This window comes from Adiantum capillus-veneris, chromosome 30 (genome assembly GCF_014529385.1).
Source record: "Adiantum capillus-veneris isolate H3 chromosome 30, ASM1452938v2, whole genome shotgun sequence".
Lineage (NCBI taxonomy): Eukaryota > Viridiplantae > Streptophyta > Polypodiopsida > Polypodiales > Pteridaceae > Adiantum > Adiantum capillus-veneris.
The window spans coordinates 163,357-185,574 of record NC_140960.1 but is presented as its reverse complement, the minus strand read 5'-3'; the positions used below and the strand labels follow the sequence as shown (position 1 = coordinate 185,574).

At 41.8% G+C, this 22,218-nt stretch overlaps 1 pseudogene; it reads left to right on the top strand.

Annotated features, from left to right (window-relative positions):
• Window positions 1-527: 527 nt before the first annotated feature.
• Window positions 528-7,920, top strand: LOC147417412 (uncharacterized; annotated as a pseudogene).
• The last annotated feature ends 14,298 nt before the right edge of the window (window positions 7,921-22,218 follow it).

Sequence of the window (22,218 nt, the reverse complement as noted above, 5' to 3'; positions counted from 1 at the left end):
GGTAAATGCATCTAGAGTGATGCCCTGCTTTCGCATTTGCTTAATACTTTCATATTCTTTTTGTAATTATGACTTTCTAATCAATGTGTTTCGGTTTTTACACTTGTCTTCTAATGTTTGAAGTTTCTTTTGACTTAAGAATCCACATTATTGTAAGTAGTTCGTTTTTTGCTCATTAAATCATCATGATAAAAGACAAGTTGACAAAATTTTGAATATTTTGTGTGTGGTAAGGTAATGGCGGCAGAATCAGAAACCACCCAACCCTCATTAGGAGCTGTTGTTGATACCTAGTCCCAACTTTCGAACCCAAAAGAGACTAGTCTTGATGTCTATGTTGAGAAGACCAAGACTAGGTACATGGAGCTTGATGCAAAACTCTTGCAAACTTGGGTTGCTAAGCATGAGGTACATCGAGATATAGAGCTCCCTTGGGTACCCTTGTGCAATTGGTGGGTCATGAAGCAGTCTGCAGCACTAGAAGGAACATTGGGGAATTAGAAAATAAGTTTAAGAAAGTAGGATATATGTCAAGTCTTGGAAACTTTCTTGTTTCTGAATTTTTGCCCAATGGAGAGAGGATTGGCGTGTCAAAAGAGGAAGAGAAACAATGGGATGCGTCCTTTTGGGGTGCTATTGATCGAGAGTTTGAGATGGTGTTATCCCTTTCTCAAAGTTGGATGCATCTTAAAGGTCAAAAATTGGTGGTACTCGATGGGAACCATCGTCTCAAAGCTTGGACGTCACAAATCAACACTCGTAAGTCTTGTTTGTTTTCAAAGATATTCATTGTACATCAATAAATATTGTAATACAAGTGTGAAAAAATTGTAGTTTGTCGTGATGATCCTTCAACGTACGTGCACGTTAAGAGGAATCCCAAAATCCAACCCAATAAAAGCGAGCAAACCATAAACCGAGAAAAACTAACAAATTTTTTTGATATCCTTGTGCAATATATTAGTTGCAATACAAAATTACGCAAACCATAAACTTTTTTTTGATATCTTTGAAAGACAAATTTTTTTGATATCCTTGTGCAATATATTAGTTGCAATACAAAATTACGCAAACCATAAATTTTTTTTGATATCCTTGTAATACAAAATTACGCAAACCGCAAACTTTGTTTTGATATCCTTGTAATACAAAATTACGCAAACCATAAACTTTGCAAAACTTACAATGTTTTTTTATATCCTTGTGCAATATATTAGTTGTATATATTGTGGTGTGTGGTTGTGAAGGTGGAGTCTGGCCACCTAGTGTGGTCAGACATGTTATGGTTGTAACTGCTTGATGGTAATATAAGGAGGTGCCGGATGAGAGAGAGGCACACTTGGTTTGGACGTGTAGGCAGAGTCGACAACACACCACAATATCTTGGATTTTTGTTGGTTAGAGATACTCCCTACCTAGTTTCTTAACCTAAAAAAATAATTTTAAATTGTTCTATCTCAAACACATGCCAAAAACCTTCCATCAACATTGAAATTAACCAAAAAGGTGTATTGCATCTACATATCAAAATGGAGTGTGCAACAAAAAAAATAATGCCACACTGGAATATTTGGGGCAAAAGCTAATAGCCATAAGCACATATCACCGAAAAAACTACTGTTATAAAATCATAGCAGGTCCACAAGCGTTTAAGGCTGCATCAGCACCCGTGAACCTCCAAGTGCTTGGACTAACTCCAATTTCGTTAAAGCTGCATGATGCATGAACTCATGAGCATGAGGGTCAAGGCCAAGTACTTGCAGAAATATGAAGTAAATGTGCTTACATGGCATATACACAAGGCGCTTGCTTTCTCGGTTTTGAAAATCCTCGCAAGTACATCTAGGAAAATCTGACATTGTCACAAAGTATATCACTCCCTTTGCACTTGACCCCACAGTATTAACATAGAAAACATGTGTTTCATTGCAAACCACAATGACCTCTTGCACCAACTCTGCTGCCATGGTTCTACCCACTTCAATCTTGCCATGAAACTCCTTTGTTAATCGTGATCTCCATTTCACAATCTTTCCATCTCTAAATTTGGGACGGATGCTGCTAGCAACTCTTTGGTTCAATGGAACTGTTTCATGCATTCTTGATGCTGATGCAACTCCTACTCGCAAAACAAAACCATTGGCTTGCAGTTGCGTTACCTCTTGAGGTTGCAAATTTGTGCCCTCTACGACCACCCAAACACCGGGAGCTGGACCTGGTGGCCCTTCGACTATGTTGTGAACCTTCCAGGTGTGCATGTTATTGGAATTACAAAACCAAATGAACCCTTCCACAAGGCCTCCCAATTGTGAACCAGATGGAGGATATTTCCTACGACCCCAAAAACAGGAGCTGGCACCCCTATTTTGGCATCCCTTGAACAGGCATTAATGAACCGCCCACATCGATCTCCATCTTTTGACACTACACCAAAACAAGACATCTTTCGCCCAGGTTCTGTTCTCCTTATTTCCCAAACTGACTTTGCTACATTTACTTCGGGATATGGGACATCCTTTGAAGCTTTTTTTTGGTGTTGAAGCCCACCAATTGAAGTTGTCATTGTAACATACTCTGGCTTGTGGCTATCCTCCTCGAAGACAATATTTGCATCAGCAAAAATTGGCCTCTTTTTTCTAATACTCTTCTCTTGGAGTATATTTCTATTCATTTCTAGACTATTGACACCCATTTCATGCATTGAAGAATGTGTGAGGTCAACTAGTTTCTTTCCAGATGCCACGGAAGCAGATGAAGGTCGGTTCATGAAGCGATCTGCCAAATCTTTAATGCCGGGACCGGTGGAGCTCCCAACACCTTTCAAATAGGCATTATATTTCACACTTTGAAGCACAACTAAAGCCATATCTGCACATGCTACCTCATACAAACTTATGTGATCCTTGTAACCAACCGAGGCACGCATACTAGCATGTTTTGACTAAGACAAGTTTGTGTTAGGAACAAAGATACCTGCAGCATCTTGTGATACAAATCTTTCCCCCGAATGAGGCACTTGTACATCCCACCAAGCCAACCATGTCTCCAATGAAGAAATCTCCCCTTCAATGGCCATTCCTGTTTTCCAAAATCTTGTAAGGTCTCCCTTAGAATGCTTAGCCGCATTCTCTGTAGGTGCAGTTCTCCACTTGCGACACAAAATCTTGTGCTCCTCTTGAAATTCTGGACGGATGCACTTGACAGTATGTCAAACCATACTTTTCTCCCAATGAAACAAACATGATCTCTCTTTGTCTGGAGTAGACTTCTTTGCTCCCCCAAAATAAATAGTACGCACAGCAATCCAATTGGCACTGGCTTCATCTGCCATAAATCCCCTAAACTCTGGCTTATCAATACCTTATTGCTTAACCACATTGTTCAGCATCTTCCAAATTTCAATCTGAGCATATTTATTTTCCACGCTAAACTCAGCAGTTGCAATGGTGAGTAGATCTCGTACGTAAGGGTCGTAGACATGCGCTGACATAGTCAGCCATCTTTGAACACGGTGAACATGATCAAAGTGCACCCACATTTGCTCCAAATTACCTCGAGGACGTATGCGATTCACCAAATCAACTCCACTGCCCGGTCCCTTAATTGACATTTTAAATACATGAGGTTGTACTTTATCACCCAATTGGCCTGGGAAAAGGATACTATGGATAAAAGGATATCTGCACTTGCTTTTCAAGTCAAGCACTGCCTCAAGACCTTTTGAAGTGATTTTCTTGGATCTTTTTGCAGACTCCAAACTTCGTTCGACTCTCCTTTTATTTGACAGGGGAGTCATACTGTCAAGGAATTCAGAAAATTCCAAATCTTCAATTATAGCACTTGCAGTTGAACCTGCTCTAATAAGATTTTCCATGATAAGATCATTAGTGGTGGCCTGCTCCAATTGTTTCACAGTCACCATAGGGTCTCGACTTGCTCGATCAAGCAACATTTCATCTATGTGACTTTCAACCATCCGACTCCTCCCTTCTGCACATGGATGATTATGTTCTCCAAGATGCAAAGCACACCTAGTACAATTATGCTTATCTCTAGGCAAACAATAGTAAATTACTGCAGGACATGTAGATACACATTCGGGTATCTGTCCACAATGAGTGCATACCAGTGTGCCATATTGAGAAGAGATCAATCCTTTAGGACTGGATTTAACAAGCTGACCTCGCCATTGAGACTCATTGAACATATTTGAGCGCAAATAAAATGGACAATCAATGTTGATGCAGCGCAAATGCCTAGAGCATCTACTAAATCTGACAATGTCATTAAAACTATCACTGCTACAAGTGACATACTCTGTCCACATGTGACTATCATGTCTTTGCTCCATACCACTCATACCTGAAGAATTACCAGATGGCGGTAATTCAAAAGCAATATACCCATCATAATGAGTTGGTAGCTCATCAGTACAGACCACTTCCTTGGCTTGATGGAGGGCAATATATAAATTGCTTTGCAATGGCATGCACTTAATCATGTCAATAACACTTGCATTGATCTCAGAGAGAGGTACTTTCTTGTCTTTCATGTCTTGAGAAACTCTGCCAATGCCAGCATCAATCTGATCCTCACTTCTCATATCCACCTTGTAGAACTAGTGTTGTTCATGATCAAGCATAAAAGTTTTCTCACCATCTGATGATATAGTAGCTTCTACCTTGACTTGCGATCCAAATAATGTTAGTGGACAAAGACAGAAATTAGCATCACAAAGCTCAAAATGTTCTTGCAAAGAAGCAACTGTCAAAGAATAAATTCTAGTATTGAACATAAGCACTAGCTTCTGTCCACGCCCTGGACCAAAAACTATAATGCATCTCCCCATGGATTAATAGTGTGTTTAGCAGAAGGTAAGAATATGAAAGAGCAGTGGCATGGTTGTTTTTGATACAGCGGGTGTAAATAGAATAGAGTGATATCTTTAAAATTCTATCCATAAGCACAAGCCGCCAAGAATATTGCACGTTTGTGTTCACACGAACATTAATTATTGTTTTATAAAATATATATTAGAAATAATAATTCACTATATAATATAGTCAAAACATGAAATATAAAGTGCTCAAAAAACGAGCCTGCTTTTAGTGTTAAAACACTAAAAAAGAACCTGTTTTAGTTTTAAAAACACTAAAAAAACGAATCTGCTTTTAATTTTTAAAACACTAAAAAACGACCCTGCTTTTAGTTCTTTGAGTTTTATGATTTTCAGTCAATCAAGCATATTAATGACAACCGAACTTCACCTACCCAGTTAAATGTCCCATGCACAATATCCCATGCCGAAGTTAAGGGTGTTTACCCCATGCTGAGTGTTTTTGGTCACAAATTTATAAAATGCTCTTCAAGTTTTTCAAAATTCCCAAAGTACCCCTTGTCGTGAGATTGAATTTCTTGAAAGGCAGAAAAATTGTAGCTTTTCATAAGAAGACTGACTGTCTATCAATACGAGTAATTGCTTGTTATTTTTAGTTATAATTACCCTTTTTGCATGGTAATTTGTGCCAAATTACATGCTAAGAAATTAAAAACGGAGTCATGGTTTCATATTCTTTAATCAAGCTCGGGAAAAACCTAGATATAGTGTAATCCCAACTACAAATTTTGAAATTTACCTTTAAATTTTATATTTGAAGGTGAAAAAACCCGTAAAATTTAGAGAAAATTAGTGTAATTTGGTATAAAAACCTTGAAATTTTGTCAATTTACCTCCTTTGTTTCACATATGTAGGTTTGCCAAGTTTTTGGAAAAAAAATTCAAGCATTGTGATCATTAGCTATACGTGGGCAACTCCATGATCATTAGCTATACTCCATGCACTATAACTATTACCTCCTGAGAGAGAGAGAAAGAAGGAAAGAAAGATAGAGAACGATCATAATATGAAAGGGGCCCTGTAGGCCCCTACTGTAGTTTCTTATAGCAATTCATAGGTATAGCTTTAAAGAAATTCACATGTCCAGCCTTAACGTTCCTGCAGCGCTCTCTCTCATCTCTCTTTGCGCTTTCTCTGTTGTCTGCTGCCGCTTGCTGCTTTGCCAAGCCTTTCACGCCAAGCCTCAGGTTCCCATCTCGCGTCAGGTTCCCTCTCGCCTCTCCCCTCCACCTGCTCGCCACCAAGCGGCTTGCTTGCACCCACTTGAGGGAATTTAGCCTGCGCTAATTGAGTGCACTAACTAATGAGTTAATCTCTCAAGCTGATAACGTTCGGAGAAGGGAGAACCTAGGCTCGGAGCTCGGAGAAGGGAGAACCTGCTGGGAGTCTAACTCGGCCATGGGGAGAAGGGAGTCTACGTCGGCCCGAAAACCTCCTGCCAGGTAGATTTATAAACTACCTGTAGCCATCCACGCCAGCGTGGATGGCTACAGGTAGTTTTTTTTTTCAATGTTTTAAAGCTATGTTTCTAAGGCTTATGTTTTAATTGAAATGAGAAGCCTTCTGTAACTGTAACTCTTCACTCTTCAATTGGAATTTGAACCTTTCTGTAACTGTAATGCTCTCTATAAAGACCAAGAGAGATGTTGGAGGGGTAGTGCACCCCCCGCAAAGAGAGAGAGAGAGAGAGAGAGAGAGAGAGAGAGAGAGAGAGAGAGAGAGAGAGAGAGAGAGAGAGAGAGAGAGAGAGAGAGAGAGAGAGAGAAACCTTCTAGCCAGTGTATAGGAGAATCATGGCGAAACTCAAACCAAAGCGCATGTGTTGGGATAAATTGCCAAGGCTCTGCCAGGACTTCTGTGTAGCTTCCTTATCATGATGATTCTAAGCCTAAACTACCTGTATCCATCCACGCCGGCATGGATGGCTAGAAGGAGTTTTGGATGTGAAAATCTACCTGTTTATAAGCTCTCTCTGAGAATCTTCAGATCTGTATAGCTTCTCTTAAAACTACCTAAAGCCATCCACGCCGGCGTGGATGGCTAGAAGTAGTTTCTTGCAACATTTGTTTAGCGGTAGTGATTCATTTTTGCATTGAATTTCATCATCTTTTATTAAGCTAAGTACGCTCAGTCAAGCTATCCACGCCAACATGGATGTCTAGAGGGAATTTCTCGAGACGAAGAGTATTTAATGCTATGGACTCTAGACTGCCTAAGCAGGTAAAAGGTAACTCTTGCACTCATTATTCTTTCTCCTTTGTAAGAATCTCTTATGATGTTCTTTTTTGCTTGACACTTCCATAGCTTGACACAAACTCATGTGAAACGGTCACTTGCAAGTGATATCTTTCTCATTAGGAGGCTCGATCTTGGAAACGAGCAAAGCTGGAAGAAATTCTTCGACGAAGAGGCTCTACAAGAAATTGAAGTAGAAATACAAGAGGACAAAAGGGTGCATCCTTGGATCTGGTGGAAAATTCCCCTTGGTTTGCTCATGCAGTTGATGTATTCGGTAGGTTACATATGCTTTGTACTCATCTGTCTCTTGTAAAGCATCTACTTAAATTTTGTTTCACATATAGGGACAATTTAAGGAACAGCTATCAAAAAGACTCGCAGAATCCAGCCTCTCTTGTGAAGATCAAGGCTATAATGAAAAATACAAGAGCTCCATTGATGAGGTCGAGACTTATCTCAAGAATAATACGGGTGCAAATTGGTTGCAGTGGCAAATATGGCACTACGAGAGAGGTGGTTTAACAAGCTATATGGTCTAGACTATCAGAGTTAACACAATGTCACACTTGATAAGCTTCTCACAATTACGCAAACCCCACTTACAGCACAAAGGTAATCTGGAAGTGCTTTTGGGATGGTATGTTGAAGTCGCTAATCCTTTTATGTGCTTTGTATTGCTTGCAGGAAGGTTTGGGTACTAGATCGTATTTTAAGCAAAGACATTCGTAGGCTATGGGGTTTTGATGGAGAAGAAAAAGAATGGTGCAACTATATAGCCCTTTGATATTTGGAGCGACGCCATACGAGATTTCTTTTATTCTTGCCAAAAAGAGCACCTTTCTCACTATTTTAGGGAGATATCTAAATTGACTCCTGGAATGAAAGTACAAAAGATGCCTTATTTGGAAGCTACAGCTTGGAGATTTTCATATAGGCAAGTATGGTTAGTAGAAGGTTTGCAAGCTGACAAGGGGACGGGGATTAAAATAATCTCTAATAGGAGATTTATGCATCAAAAGTTGTGTCTAATCCCAACAAGTCGAATCTTGCATAAGTGTTTTTTCTTACCTTTGAAACCTACTAACAAACACGTGATCTATGAAATGAGTGACATTATTTTTAGGAAGCTTTTGCTGCAGCCCGGTTACCTAGGATGTGCTCGACCGTGGATGGAAAAGGAAGATGTCTTTTTAAATGTAAGTCACTGTCCTCACATTGGTCCTTCCTCTAAAATTGTTGTGGTGATCGACGTCGACAAACAACAACATGCTGTCAAAATTGGAATCTTGAAGAAGGAACCATTCAGCCAGTATTGGGAGCTTCAAAATGAAGACAACTCTTGCCATGACTAGAACATATGTTTAAAAGTGTTGCAAGGATGGTCTCCAATGTCTAATGTTGGATGAGAGGACGGTGTTTTTACTTGTTGGCTTCCAGGAGAGGAGAACTAAACGTGATAAGTAAAAAACCATTGGAAAGGTCCTGTTCTTGCTTTCAAAGTGACCGACAATGGTTGGCTAGCTAAGGTTCAACATGTGTACATGGCCAAGGATATGGTGTTGGACTGGGACGAACATCCCACGCTGCATTCTTACTATAAGTAAAGTAAAACTTCTATTTGATGCAATAAATTTGTCATTCTCCCATTGTTTTTTCTCATTTTTTGATTCCATTCCAGACATATTTCCTTCAACAGCTGTGGAATGGCAGCCTGTGGAGAGATGAAGTGGGACGTTCAAAACAATGCATAAAGGGATTGCAAATGCTATGTATACTGACAAGCCACCTTCCTTTTATAAAACAATGGATTTGTTTGTCTATTTTGCAAAATACAAGGTTTCATCACGAGAAGGTGCATATGGAGAACTACATTAGTTACCCGTTCCCACCATAAGTTCACTTGACTGGGAAGCTCCTGATGCATGTACTATATCAATCTTCAAATCCAAGATCAAAGAAGACATCCTTAAAGCTATGTCTCCGGCAGGATATCAAGAAGGATTAAATTTCAATGGTTCTTGCCTATACATGTCTTTGTGGCATGTTTCAAAACAATGGACTTGCAGAGGACAAAGACGATGTGGCTTAATAGAAGACGTTCTATGACTGATTTGGATAATGTACTTGGAGACGGATGAAGTACCAAAGAAACTTTCCATATTGGCGATAATATTAGTTGTAGAGTAAGCCCAAATTCTATGTCTATCTCATATCAACTATGTCGTCAATCATTAGTTCAGGGCTATGACTATAGGAGATGGAGAAGCAAATTAGGTAGCTGGGTTCCTCTCGACTCTCAGGAAAATTTTCCAGAGTTTGAACTAAAGGTCACAGTCCATCCACACACCGAGTATAGAAGCCTTATAGTAACAACAAATTGGAGACTACATGATGTTAGAGAATCTCTTGAGTTTCTTAATGAAACATCTCCTGAGTATAGATTCAAAGTGGATGGAATGTGGTGAGCACAAGGATGGAGAATTCAACCTCTTGCATCACATGCCTTCACCCAAAAAGAGTTGTATTTGAGCCACTTGCAAGGACTTGAAAAACAAGTTCAATATTGTAATCATTGCATTTTGCCAATATATTTATCTTTTCTCTACCTTATTGTGATCATTATTTATGTTGTTTTAAACTTACGTGACACAATGATACACATTTAAGAATTGATAATTGGTATTAAGTATTTGAAGTACAAAATTATGAATCACCAAAGGGTATATGTTCATATGGACAAAATGAACAAAAGTGTACATAAATTTTGTGGAGAAATCAATCATGAAACTCCACTTTTCTTTTTGATTGAGAGGATTCTGCATCCTTAGAGACCCTTTTTCTTTTGTGTTCAGGAGGGGGTGAAAGTTCAGGAGTAGGTGGTGGTGACTTGGGCTCCTCAAGCCTTGGCACGGGGACTTGGCAAGGGTTGGTGCTTTGGGCTCCTGAGGAGTGGTTGGCTTGGGTGACTTGGCAACCTTCTTTGGAAACATGATTAGTAGCTTGAAAGGTGAGCTAGGTGCCTCCCCTTACTCTTCTTAGCTGTACGACGCTTTTGAACCTTGAATTTCAATGGTGAGTGGAATGGATGGACCTTTGTATCTTCTCTTCTTTTTGCAGGGCTCTTCTTCTTGGTGGGACTCTTCCCCTTGGTAGGACTCTTCTTGGCATGGCTCTTCTTTGTAGGACTCTTCTTCTTGTGATTCCTTTTCTTTGAAGGGCTTTTCTTTGTATGGATCTTCTTTGCAGGACTCTTCTTCTTGTGATCCATTTTCTTTGCATCCAAACCCTTGGTGGCTTTACCTTTCTTTGGTGGCAAAGGAGATTCTGGATCATTTGGGTTTGTTGATCTTTCCAAAACCATAGAAACAGCCTTCTCTCTCACCCACGTGACCCAAGACTCTAGATAGTCATGCAATTGAAACAAATAGAAAAATAAATTAAAGGACATGAGTATATACATACATAGTTAAGAAATCAAAATAAATCAATGGCACATGAGATACACACTTACAGTGAGTGTAGGCATCCTGCACCTTGACTCAAGATATCTCCATGCATTGGCAAGCACCCTCCATCCACAAAATGTTGAGTCTGTTTGTAAAGGCACTTTTTGATTTTAGTACTTGAAACCTTCTATATTATAATCCTTATTTGTGTACTCAAGTGACCAACGATAAGTTTGGTTTAACTGCAAGAAGACATCAATCAAAAAGCTACTAATAGAAAACAATGGGCCATCAAGCATAGATCATACTTACAGTTTACTTCTCCCATGGATACTTGACAATGAATTCATAAATATAATATCTTTCTCCAAAAGATTGAAGATAATAAGAGTCCAATTTTCTCTACAAAGAATAACAATTAGCTAGGAATACCACAAAATGTTATAAATAACATGTTAGGAGTTAAGATTTACCCTTCAAACATAGGGGTATATTATGTAATTGCAGGTCAGCATGTTAAAATCTTCAAAAAAACTTGAAAGGCTTCGTTGCTTATTAAAAAGGCAAGGAGGTAGCTTCAAAGTGAAGAAAAGCCTTCACAAAAACGACGAGTTTTTGTGAAGAATCATCAAAGGTGCTCTTACAAGGAACGACAAGTAAACCGCTCAACTTCCCGCAAGGCGTGGTTTGCATGCAACACAAATTGCAGAGCATACAAAACACAAAGACTTCAATTTATCAAGGTACAAGTTGTCGTTTCTTTTTCTCTCTTTGCATTAGTGTGTTTACCGTGGGCAGTGATGATATCCCACCTACACGCACGTTTGATTTTGAGCACGTAAATCAAAATCAGGGTACCATGGGTGCTGTTGATACTAATATGCATGATGATGATGATCTAGGAGATCATGGGCTTGTAGATATGGCTTCTTTCAAGACTTTGGAACATCGCCAAAGCGTACTTGAAAGAAACTTCTCTGCACTCAATGAAAATGTTACCAATCTTACAGAGTTACTTGTGAAATTTATGAATTCACAGACAACTCAAGGAGCCACAAGTGGCACGGTTCAAGGGAACCAAGCTCTCACGACTCAAGGAGTCCAAGAGACAAGTGCTCTAGAAGATGCAGAAGGTAGCAATGCACTACTTAAGAATATCACCATACTTGAGTTTCACGGGGAAGAGCATGATTGCAACAAGGATGCGATCAATGCGTTCTTACACAAATGGAGTGATATTTATAAATTCACTACAACATAACACTAAGATTTCAACGCAGCAGATTTTGACGGCCGTACCTTTCTGTGCGTGAAAATGCACGTGAAAATACGCGTGGAAAGGTAAACATTACCATACGTATTTCCAAAAATATTCCCACGTGTCTTTCGACGCATAATTCGATGAAAAAAAATGGGAGGAAAAAAAGGAAATCCGCGAGCAAGCGATCATTTTTGCCTGCAACGCGGTCAGATATGCTCTTAGCTGAAACCTGCTACACACGTATTATGAGCTCTCCCCCTCGCCCCCCCCCCCCCCCCCCCAACCCCTCTCTCTCTCTCTACATCGTGTGTGTGTGTGTAGGAAAGAGAGAGAGAGAGAGAGAGAGAGAGAGAGAGAGAGAGAGAGAGAGAGAGAGAGAGAGAGAGAGAGTGTGTGTAGGAAAGAGAGAGAGAGAGAGAGAGAGAGAGAGAGAGAGAGAGAGAGAGAGAGAGAGAGAGAGAGAGAGAGAGAGAGAGAAGAGAAAGAGAGATAGCGAGAGCGAGAGATGCGAGAGAGAAAGAGTGATAGCGAGAGTGAGATCGAGAGAGAGAGAGAGAGAGAGAGAGAGAGAGAGAGAGAGAGAGAGAGAGAGAGAGAGAGAGAGAGAGAGAGAGAGATAGCGACAGCGAGAGATGCGAGAGAGAAAGAGTGATAGCGAGAGTGAGATCGAGAGAGAGAGAGAGAGAGAGAGAGAGAGACAGAGAGAGAGAGAGAGAGAGAGAGAGAGAGAGAGAGAGAGAGAGAGAGAGAGAGAGAGAGAGAGAGAAAGATAGATTCCATTATCGTCCTCAGAGGTCAAATATGACCTATGGGACCAATAAAACATGTACAATAAAGACTCCTCTATCTAAGAGGGTACAATGGCTGCAATAACCCACGTAGATGTGTGTCTGGGGGGTGGGGGAGGGGAGGGGGTGATACAACAAAATTGCAACAAATGTTGCTTTGGAGGGTATGGATGGTTAAGGGAGAGGATGTGGATGTCGGGCAGGTTTTTGAGTGCGAAACTCCTCGATTATGGCTCTACCGCCACGATAGACGGCATACTTACTTGCGGCCCGTGCATCTCGTACCTTTTGAAACTCTTGCTTCTTTATCTTGAGTTGGGCGGAGGTTAGAGCCTCGCTAATCCATATGGTTGTGCCCTTGAGAAGATGCGTTTTCTTTAAGAGTGCCGTGTGGTCCTCTTTGGTCTTGAAAACAAGGCTCCCTTGGTTGGTGTGGGGATCCCGATCGACGAAGTCGATGGTGGGGATGTCAAACTTGAGTGGTTGGATAGCATTGTTGAGCTTGGTTAATGTAGTAGGAAAATCGTCAGTCTCCTCCCACCAAGAGGAGGGTAAGCCGCCAATGCATAGAGTCAAAGCAAGGCCTTCCCTACGACGACGTTCTTGTAGGCACTCCTCCACTTTGAAGGGGATGGTAGCAGCATTTGCTTGAATTTGGGTGGCTAATGAAGCCACATTCTGAGTGACTCTGTGCTATGCTTCTTTGGCCTTTGCTAGGATGAGGTCAGTGTCCACTGCTTTTTGAGATTCGAGCAATTGGAGGCGCGCTTCAAGGGCAGCAAAATGTGTTTTGAGTTCGTCATTCTCGTTCTTCAACCCCTTGACTTGGGCTTGGAGGTGGTCGAGCGGGTCTATCTTGGGGGTTGCCACGAACGATCTAGTCTTTCTTGGTGTTGAGGGTGCACGGCCGATGTTCTTGACATCGTTGGTTTTGGCCATCGTTCGGGCTTGGGAGTCAATTAGCTTGTTGCTTCTGAGTAAGACTTGCAGGTGGTTAAGTCGATGGAGATGGGCTGTCAAGCAATGTACTGTCCAAAGCCTAAGAGCTAGACAGGGACGATTTGCAGGCAAGGATAGAGATGGGCTCAAGAGTTGGCGGGAGCTCTCGGGAACTATATATATATAGAGAGAGAGAGAATTAACTAGAGATAGCTACGGAGATGGATAGAGAGAGAGAGAGAGAGAGAGAGAGAGAGAGAGAGAGAGAGAGAGAGAGAGAGAGAAGTCGGCGTGAAAGAGTTAGGTTGGCTGACCAATTGTGTGAAAAGGACAGAAAGTCTCTATATATCTCTCTCTCTCTCTCCCTCTAGAAGAAACTATGGAACTAAAAGAGGCAAAGGGGTTTTTCCCGCTACATGCATTGTCATGTACACCTGGGAGAGCACGTATGTGTCTACCCATATAGGATTTGACCAATAAGGATATGATTTTGACCCGGTGGTCCTGATCTCCGTACACCTCTGGACCGAGGTGTATGGAGATCGGGCAAGACTAGAGAATGCGAGGTAGTTTACATTGTGAGGAGTATATATATTAAAACAACATTCATATTCATTGTAGATGGCAACGTCATCAACTAACATGGAGAAAAAGATTGCATGCTCGTGCACGCTCTGCAAGTGTCACATCCTGCGCCAAGCGTAGGAAATGTAATGAGCATGTGCACAAGTACGGAGAGTTTGCTAGAGAAATCGTACAGAATCTATGATACGACTCCTACGAAATGGGCATTGATTTTCATGACATAACACCTACATCTGAGAGAGAGAGAGAAAAAGGATTATGCGTGAAGGTCCGACCAATATAGAGCTAAGGATGGAAGCAGAAAAGGGCTTACAGAAAGAAGACGATGGCATGGAGGAGATGTTGGATGCCTTCTTCGAAACAAGCGAGGAGAACGCTAATGAAGCAGCACCAGAAGCCGTGTGCCTATCTCCTCAAGACATGTTGAAGAAGTTGGCACGTCAACCAATCTTTGAAGGCACCAAAATATATGTGCTTCGTACTTGTCGAACGTTTTTGAATCTGCAGTCAGTGTACGGGTGGTCAGATACAAGCGTCACTGCTTTGTTTAGATACGTAACTTACAAAGAGATTTTCCTATTGCAACAGTGACGTGCTTGGGGAGCTTTTTAATTTAATGTAGCTTAAACAGGTTGTTGCGGGAGAAACTTCTCTCGGCTGGCAATGAAATGCCCCCCTCCAGGCCAGATGCAAAGCGATTATTGACCTCAATTGGCTTGGACTACAACAAGATTCATGCATGTCCAAATGATTGTATTCTTTTTCGCAATGAATTCACAGATTGTCTGTCGTGTCCTAAGTGTGGAGCAATGCGCTACAAACAAGATGCAGTTGGCGAGACAGTGCCAGCTAAAGTGTTGTTGCATTTCCCTATTATTTCGAGGATAAAAAGCATGTTTCGTTGTGGTTCCATTGCAAAGTTGATGCGGTGGCATTCTACGAATAGATCCACTAACGCAACATTTAGGGTGCTCGCTGATTCAAAGGCTTGGAGGCACATTGAAGATACCTGGCCACATTTTAAGAGTGAACCACGCAATTTGCGTTTGGGCATGGCAATGGATGGAGTCAATCCATTTGTCTCTAGAAACTCATCATGGAGCACTTGGCCTGTGTGCCTTATCAATTACAACCTCCCGCCGTGGCTTGCCATCAAGAAGGGTCATTTGATATTAGGCTTGATTGTACCTGGTAAGTTCAAGGCAAAAAACATGGATGTTTATCTAGCTCCACTAGTTGATGAGCTCCAGGAGTTATGGCATGGGATCGACATAGCAGATGCGGTTGAACCAGCAGGACAACAGCATGCAAGGATCCATGGACTTCTTATGTGGACTATGCATGATTGGCCAGGATACGGTGAAGCTTCTGGTAATGGTTCTTGATTTACAAAATTCTCGCTATTCACAAGCGCTTTGCCTTGGCTTGAATCATGCTTTAATATATGCAGGGCTTACAACTTCGGGATACAATGCATGTCCAATTTGCGGGCCGTCTTTGGATGTGTACTATTCTGTCTCTATTCAAAAGACGATTTATCAAGGCCACCACTGTTATCTTCCAGATGGCCATCACTTGCGCGAAGGTCAGCTTGGTCGCCTCGAATGTCGTCCTATGCATATGCAGGAGTGGCGTAGCCAATGGGAGCAACATGAGGGGCAACCTGTTCCAGGAATGAAACGTTTGTCCATTCTCCATATGTTGCCGTACTGGGGTGATCTACTAATTAACCATTTGCTGGATCTAATGCATATATTCAAGAATGTGGGAGAGCTCCTCTGGAAGACAATCATGGGAATGAAAGATAATCGAGCTTCCGAGATGATTTCCAGTCAGTTGGAAAGATGCCAGAGCTGTGGTCTTTCACCAATGCAGCTGGCCAAACAAAGCTTCCAAGAGCGCCATGGGTATTGCTAAAAAGCGAGGAACGACAAGTCAAAAGGGTGATTTCAGAGTTCACGATGCCAACAGGATATATTCGATGTCTTGTAAGTTCTTGTAATTCATTCTTCCAATTGCGATCAAGGGGTGTTTAACGGAGGAAGTGCGGTCCTACATATACAAGATTTCAGAGCTGGTGCGGTGAATCTCTTCCAAGGAGATACGAGAGGAATCCATTGCAGTCCGAAGGGCTAACTCCATTGAAACAGTTTGCATGATTGAGAAGTATCTACCCACGAGCTGCCTAACTATCCAAATGCACTTGCTCGTCCATGTAGTAGATGAGGTTGCAGTGGCAAGTACATTTCACAGCCGTTGGATGTTCTTTCTAGAGCGGTTCAAGAAAACACTTAAGGGTTTTCTTCGCCAAAAAGCGCGTCCAGAGGGGAGCATGGCAAAAGGATGACTGGTGCAAGAGTCTCTTGTCTTGACGATCGAATTTCTATCCGTTTCTGACCCAGAAATGCCTCGACTATGGAGCGATGAGAAGGATGCAAGATTGGTCGGAGAGGAGCCGCAGGGGCAAGGGGTGCCGAAGAAAATGAACGATGCCATGTGAAAAGAGATCATGAAGTTTTGTATACTAAATTCAGAGCCGATGCAAAAATGGCTTGAAAGGTACGAAGAAGAGAAAGAGAGACGCAATAGGGAGCGACACAATTTCAGGAGAAGTCGAACGACTAGAGGCTTACCCTTGCCAGACTATCTTACTCCTCTACCTGAATTCCCTACAATGGCATGGTTGGACAAGATAGTGAGAGCAGCTCGACAGATCGGAGAACCCATATCTCTAGAAGAGGAAGAGCTGGCTATTGGATGTGACTGGAGGTATCATACACATATGGCATTGTGGTCGCATGGAAAGAATTTCAGAACACAACAATTTGACAACAGAAGAAACACATTTGACAGTGGGATAATGGTTAGTTTCATGCAAAAGAGCAGGGCCAGTGCCAGAGACACGAATGAGAGCACTAGCAACCTGGATCACTAGCACACCTCAGACACCTTGGGGGGCACACGATTCTAGTCCCTCCAAGCTCTATATTGTACGGGCAGATGGTTCTGTTGACATGGATAGAGTCAGGACAGAGATGAGATAGCGGATTCGCCAGCTCGCGGAGCTGTAGTTTTCGACCAGCATTTTGACGCCTTGGCCTGATCAGGATTGCAACAAAATCAATTATATGGTGAATACCATCATGAGAGAGTATCAGCTTACTCCGGGTTCAGAGGATCTTCCGAGGAGGTGGATCAAGGGTGTTGCACGGGACACCATGAAACATCATCGAAATGCACCTCATAAGGCTTTCAGGACCGGCTCGCCGAAGCCTTCGGGCATCCCACACGAGACATGGCAGCAGATCAGGGAGGATGAGTGGACAGCGAACACGCGGTTCAGATAGCAGCGTCAGGCTGCGGAGGTACAATAGATGAGCAGGGGAACATCTCATCTTGGCAGTGGAGGTTTTGACACCTTTTGCTATGAGTTTGTGAGTTTCCAATCCAATCTTAGCTATGGCGTTTTTTTAAAACGTGATGAATCATGTATTCTTAATTACTTTGATTTTTGTTTAGACATGGTTATGGTTATGGTTATTGTTTAGACATGGTTATGGTTATTGTTTTCTTTATGGTTATGTTTAACTTTATGGTTATGGTTATGGTTATTGTTTTGTTTATGGTTATGGTTATCATTATGGTTTTGATCAATATGGTTATGGCCGGTTATGGTTTTAATTTGGTTATGGTTTTGCACAAAGTTCATTTCATTTATTTCATTTTCCTTAAATCTCATGTGAGATCCTACATGGATATAGAGGCGTATACATATGGTTTTTTTTTTAATGTTTAATTTTTACGTGTGGCCTCGATATGTGGCCATTGGTGGCCAAAAATCCTTCGTGGAAACGGGCCCTATATATACTATACATCCCCCCCTGACATGCGTTGATGCCAGACACCCGGCAAGTGTCCGGCAGGCGGCAGGATGAGAGAGAGAGAGAGAGAGACAGACAATCACAATCCCTTCTGATCCCCGAGAGAGAGAGAGAGAGAGAGAGAGACTTAATGAAGCCGACGCATCCGTATCCGGATTCCTCTGTTTCTCTGTGTATGTAGTCTCTGAGCCAGTTCTCATGAGGGTTTGATTTTCAAAATGTTGGCAATATGTTGCCAATTTTTTGGTTTCACATGGAGTGTTTCCACTAAATAGTTGGCAACAAGTTGCCACAAGTTCCCAAAAGGCTCCATGCCCAAGAGGTGGAGCAAGATGGCAACCACAAGTTAAGACAAAGAGAAAAAAGTGTTTTTCATTGAATGGAAGAAAAGACAAACTTTTTTTCCACTTCTCTCTCTATTCTCTCAGTTACTTTTCCCATTCATTTTCCTTAAAAAAGAAATCTCTCCCACTCTCTCACGTTTTTAGATACCTTCCATGAGAACTCACAAAATCAAGTTGTTGGTTGGCAACAAAACCTCTCATGTGAACTAGCTCTCTGGAGTCTGATTGTGCCCCTTTGCCTGTAGCTGTAGCCCGTACCTCTACTCCATCTCGCCCACTTCATATCTGCCGGTGCTTGATCTGACGATCTCATCACGTGAAATGCAACGACCCGTTGTTGTCTTTGTGTGTGTGTGTGTGTGTTCGTGTGTGCGCGCAGCTGGTCTGTATGTCTGTGTCTCTCTGTCACGCGTGGCCTGTAGATGAGGACAATATTGTTGGCGACCAGAGGCCTGCAGATGAAGACATTGTGGAAAAATTATTTCCATAAACGAACGCAAATCTTGCAAGGCTTTTGTCCTGCCATGCGGGGCCATATATTTGTATCTCGTTTGGAATTCAACTTCAAATTGGAAAGGCCAAATTTTACTCTTGAGCATAATAATTTCAACTTTCCTAATAAGCTTGCCACCTTCGTCCTGCTCCCCGCATTCCTCTGCTATCTACTCGCGCACGCCTTTACTCCTTGAATCTTCTCGTAAGCAGCACAGGCCCCTGCCCCCAACTCTCTTTTATACTTGATGCTTCTCTGCTTGTTTTCCTCTCTTTCGCATATGCTCAATGGCTTGCAGTATAAGTAGGCCGTGTAGCATCACCTACAGGTCTGTGCTCCGTGTGCATGCGACGTGGCGTGTGAGGATGGGTGTGTATGAAACTGGTCTCTCTCTGTGTGTGTGTGTGTGTGTGTGAGAGAGAGAGAGAGAGAGGATGGATGGATGGATGGATGATCGCTTAAGCTTTTTGCACAGTACAAACGAGCTCGGTCCCGACCTTGCAGACTATCCCTATGACATGGTACCCAACAAGGCTGAGCATCTCTTCTTTGCCCAGCTCTGTACTCATGATCGTAAGCAGCGAGAGGCACGCATGACAATTTCTAGAGAGGAGAGAGCTACGACTCCTTACACTTCTCCGGCCACTTATTGCATGCTGAGGGAGATACAGGCTTTGGTGGTCCTAGTACCGCGAGCGCACAGCTTTGCAAGCTTTTTGTGTAAAGTGCCGGGGGCCGGCTCTTGGTGTGCACATAGAAGATGAAGCTTCTGTGACTAAGAGGTGTGGCCACATGCCAGGGAAAGTGCTTGTTGCCATATCAGAGCATATCAATCGCCTTGTAGCAACACGTTTACAGCGAGTACTGATGCGGAGGCCGCTACCTTTTGCAGAGCAACATTGATCACTCGATTAACTTGGCATCTATTAGTTAGCAGCTTAGAGAGCTAGCTATATATAATATTTGACCACGCGGAAGCTTGCAAGATTCCCAGCTGCAATCTTGAAGCAGACCCTTGTCCGCAGGGACCTTGATTTGGTGTGCCTCAACTCAAAATCCACCTTAAGCTGGCTACCCACATTAGGCGCTCTTTGGTAACTGTTGCAAACCTGTGCCAGACTTAGCCTGTTGCAAACCTGGGCCAGGCATGCAAACCTGTTGCAAACCTGGGCCAGGCATGCAAACCTGTGCCAGACTTAGCTGTTTAGCTGCACATGGGACTGAATGAATTCTCAGCTTACAAGGCCCGCTCCACATTAGCGTCCCCGGCCTACTGCATCAGTGCACTATTAAAAATTCACTTGCTGACACCGCTTCTATGCTGCCCCATCTCATCACATCAAAGTAGCTCTTTTGCACCGCAGCACTTAAGCTGTACAAAACACACTGTCACGGTCTTGCTCTCCTTCGTAAGATAAAACAGCCAGCTAGGAAAGGGTGGCATAGTCCGCAGCCCACCGTCCCCTTCCGTCAGTACCCAGTGAGCCCCAAAAATATGCTCTCAAAAGAACAACATTAAACTAGCTCCTACATCAGATACAACAGAGGACTCTCCCATCCGATATGCTCGTAGAACCCTGCAAGCCTCTTGGCCATAGCACCCCTGGCTTTTAGTGCGCTTCCCTCTAGCTTGAACAACTATAATTGGAAACGGCTATCAGATCAGTGCCAGATGTTGCAGCTCCAAGTCCGCCCACTGCGCCTCTACAAACATCTGTAGCAGCATATGCGGCGTGCAATCTGTGATAGCTTTGTTCAGCCTGTGTTCAGCATGCCCACAACCTACTGCTATCACTCGACCTCCTGTTTACCATACTCCAGGCTCCGGCCATAGCCGCCTTCCTCTCTCCGCTTGTAGTACAACACCAAGCAGGTGTCATATTGCTGTTGATCTTTAATGCAAACTTATAAAACACCTCAGCCTCAAGACAACCCACTTTGCAGCCGCTTCATCAACCAAGCTGGCCCAAGGATTTCATCATCCTCAAAGAAGTCACGTGTGTCACAACAAGTTTTAGACTTTTCTCAACATGAGAAAAAGGGCCTGTTTTTCACTTCTTTTTCTACTTCAAAGTGTGTGAAGCACGAGAAGTGTAAAAATGGTTTTGATAGAAAAAAAGAGATTTTTCATTTAAAATATTTATCATCTCAATGTAGTAATTTAATCAAAATATTTGCACATATCATCATGCAAGAAGTTCATTTTTTTGCATACATGAATAATTTGCGTCAGTATAGGTCTAAATTTTCTCATATTAAAACCAGTAAATTTTAACAATGTTACTTATATTTTAATTTTAAAGGTGGCATTCTTGATTTCTTTTGCAACAAATTATTTCCACTTTAACACTATGATTTTTTTTGCACAATGTAGTTGCTTCTAAACCATTCAAATTTTGGCAATATACGATATATTCACATCTTCTTGAGTAAAAAAATACATCCATGCCACTGTAAACTTTTCGTATGCTGAAAAATTTTCAATGCTTAACACTAGAAAGGTAACAGGACACTTTTATGTCCTTGGACACTTTTGTGTCTTGTTAAGTGACCATTTTGCTTGAATTATTTGAAGAGTATGAAAATGAATTTCGAGGTGCTATATATCCACAAAGTTGTCTTATGAGCTGAAAAAACTTAGCTTTTTTTTTTGAGTATCGATCTCACCATTAACCTTACTCTTGCACAACATTTTTGAACCTAAACTGTGTGAAAAAACGGGTCCTGTTTTTGGCTTTTTTTAATTTTTGGCAACTATACCACTCTAAACTTCATGTTTGTGAGGTTTAGATGGCTAGAGGTTAGGCCTTCATAGTTCTCAACATGTTTTGATGCTTGTAAGGAGAGCTAAGTGTTAAAATTGAAAGTTATGACCAATTTACAAGAATTGCATAATCTTATTTTTTGGCCAAAATTAGCACTTTTATGATTTTTTTGGTGGCTTTCTTGATATGCAAATTCAATTTTGATTGTGTAAGTGTAATGTATAACATAAAGCTAATCTTCCTTGAGTTTTGGGGGACCTAATATGCTATATAGCATAGTATATGATGATGGTTGAGTTTTTTGATTGCTGAAGAATAGGATACATTTTAGAGTAGCAAGTATAAATTTCTCAATGTTGCTAGTTTCTTAGGCCAATTGTGTGTATTTTATAGGTAGTAACCATATCTAATCATAGACTACAAACTTGGCTAGATATTGAGTAGTTTCTATGGGTTTCTAGAGGTCATAATGCTAAACCCAATTTTTTCATGTTTGCTGTATTTAGCACTTTATCATTGCCCCCAAGGTTCCAATTGTAAGAGATCCATTATCCTTTTGACATGCTCCATGGATCCTTTT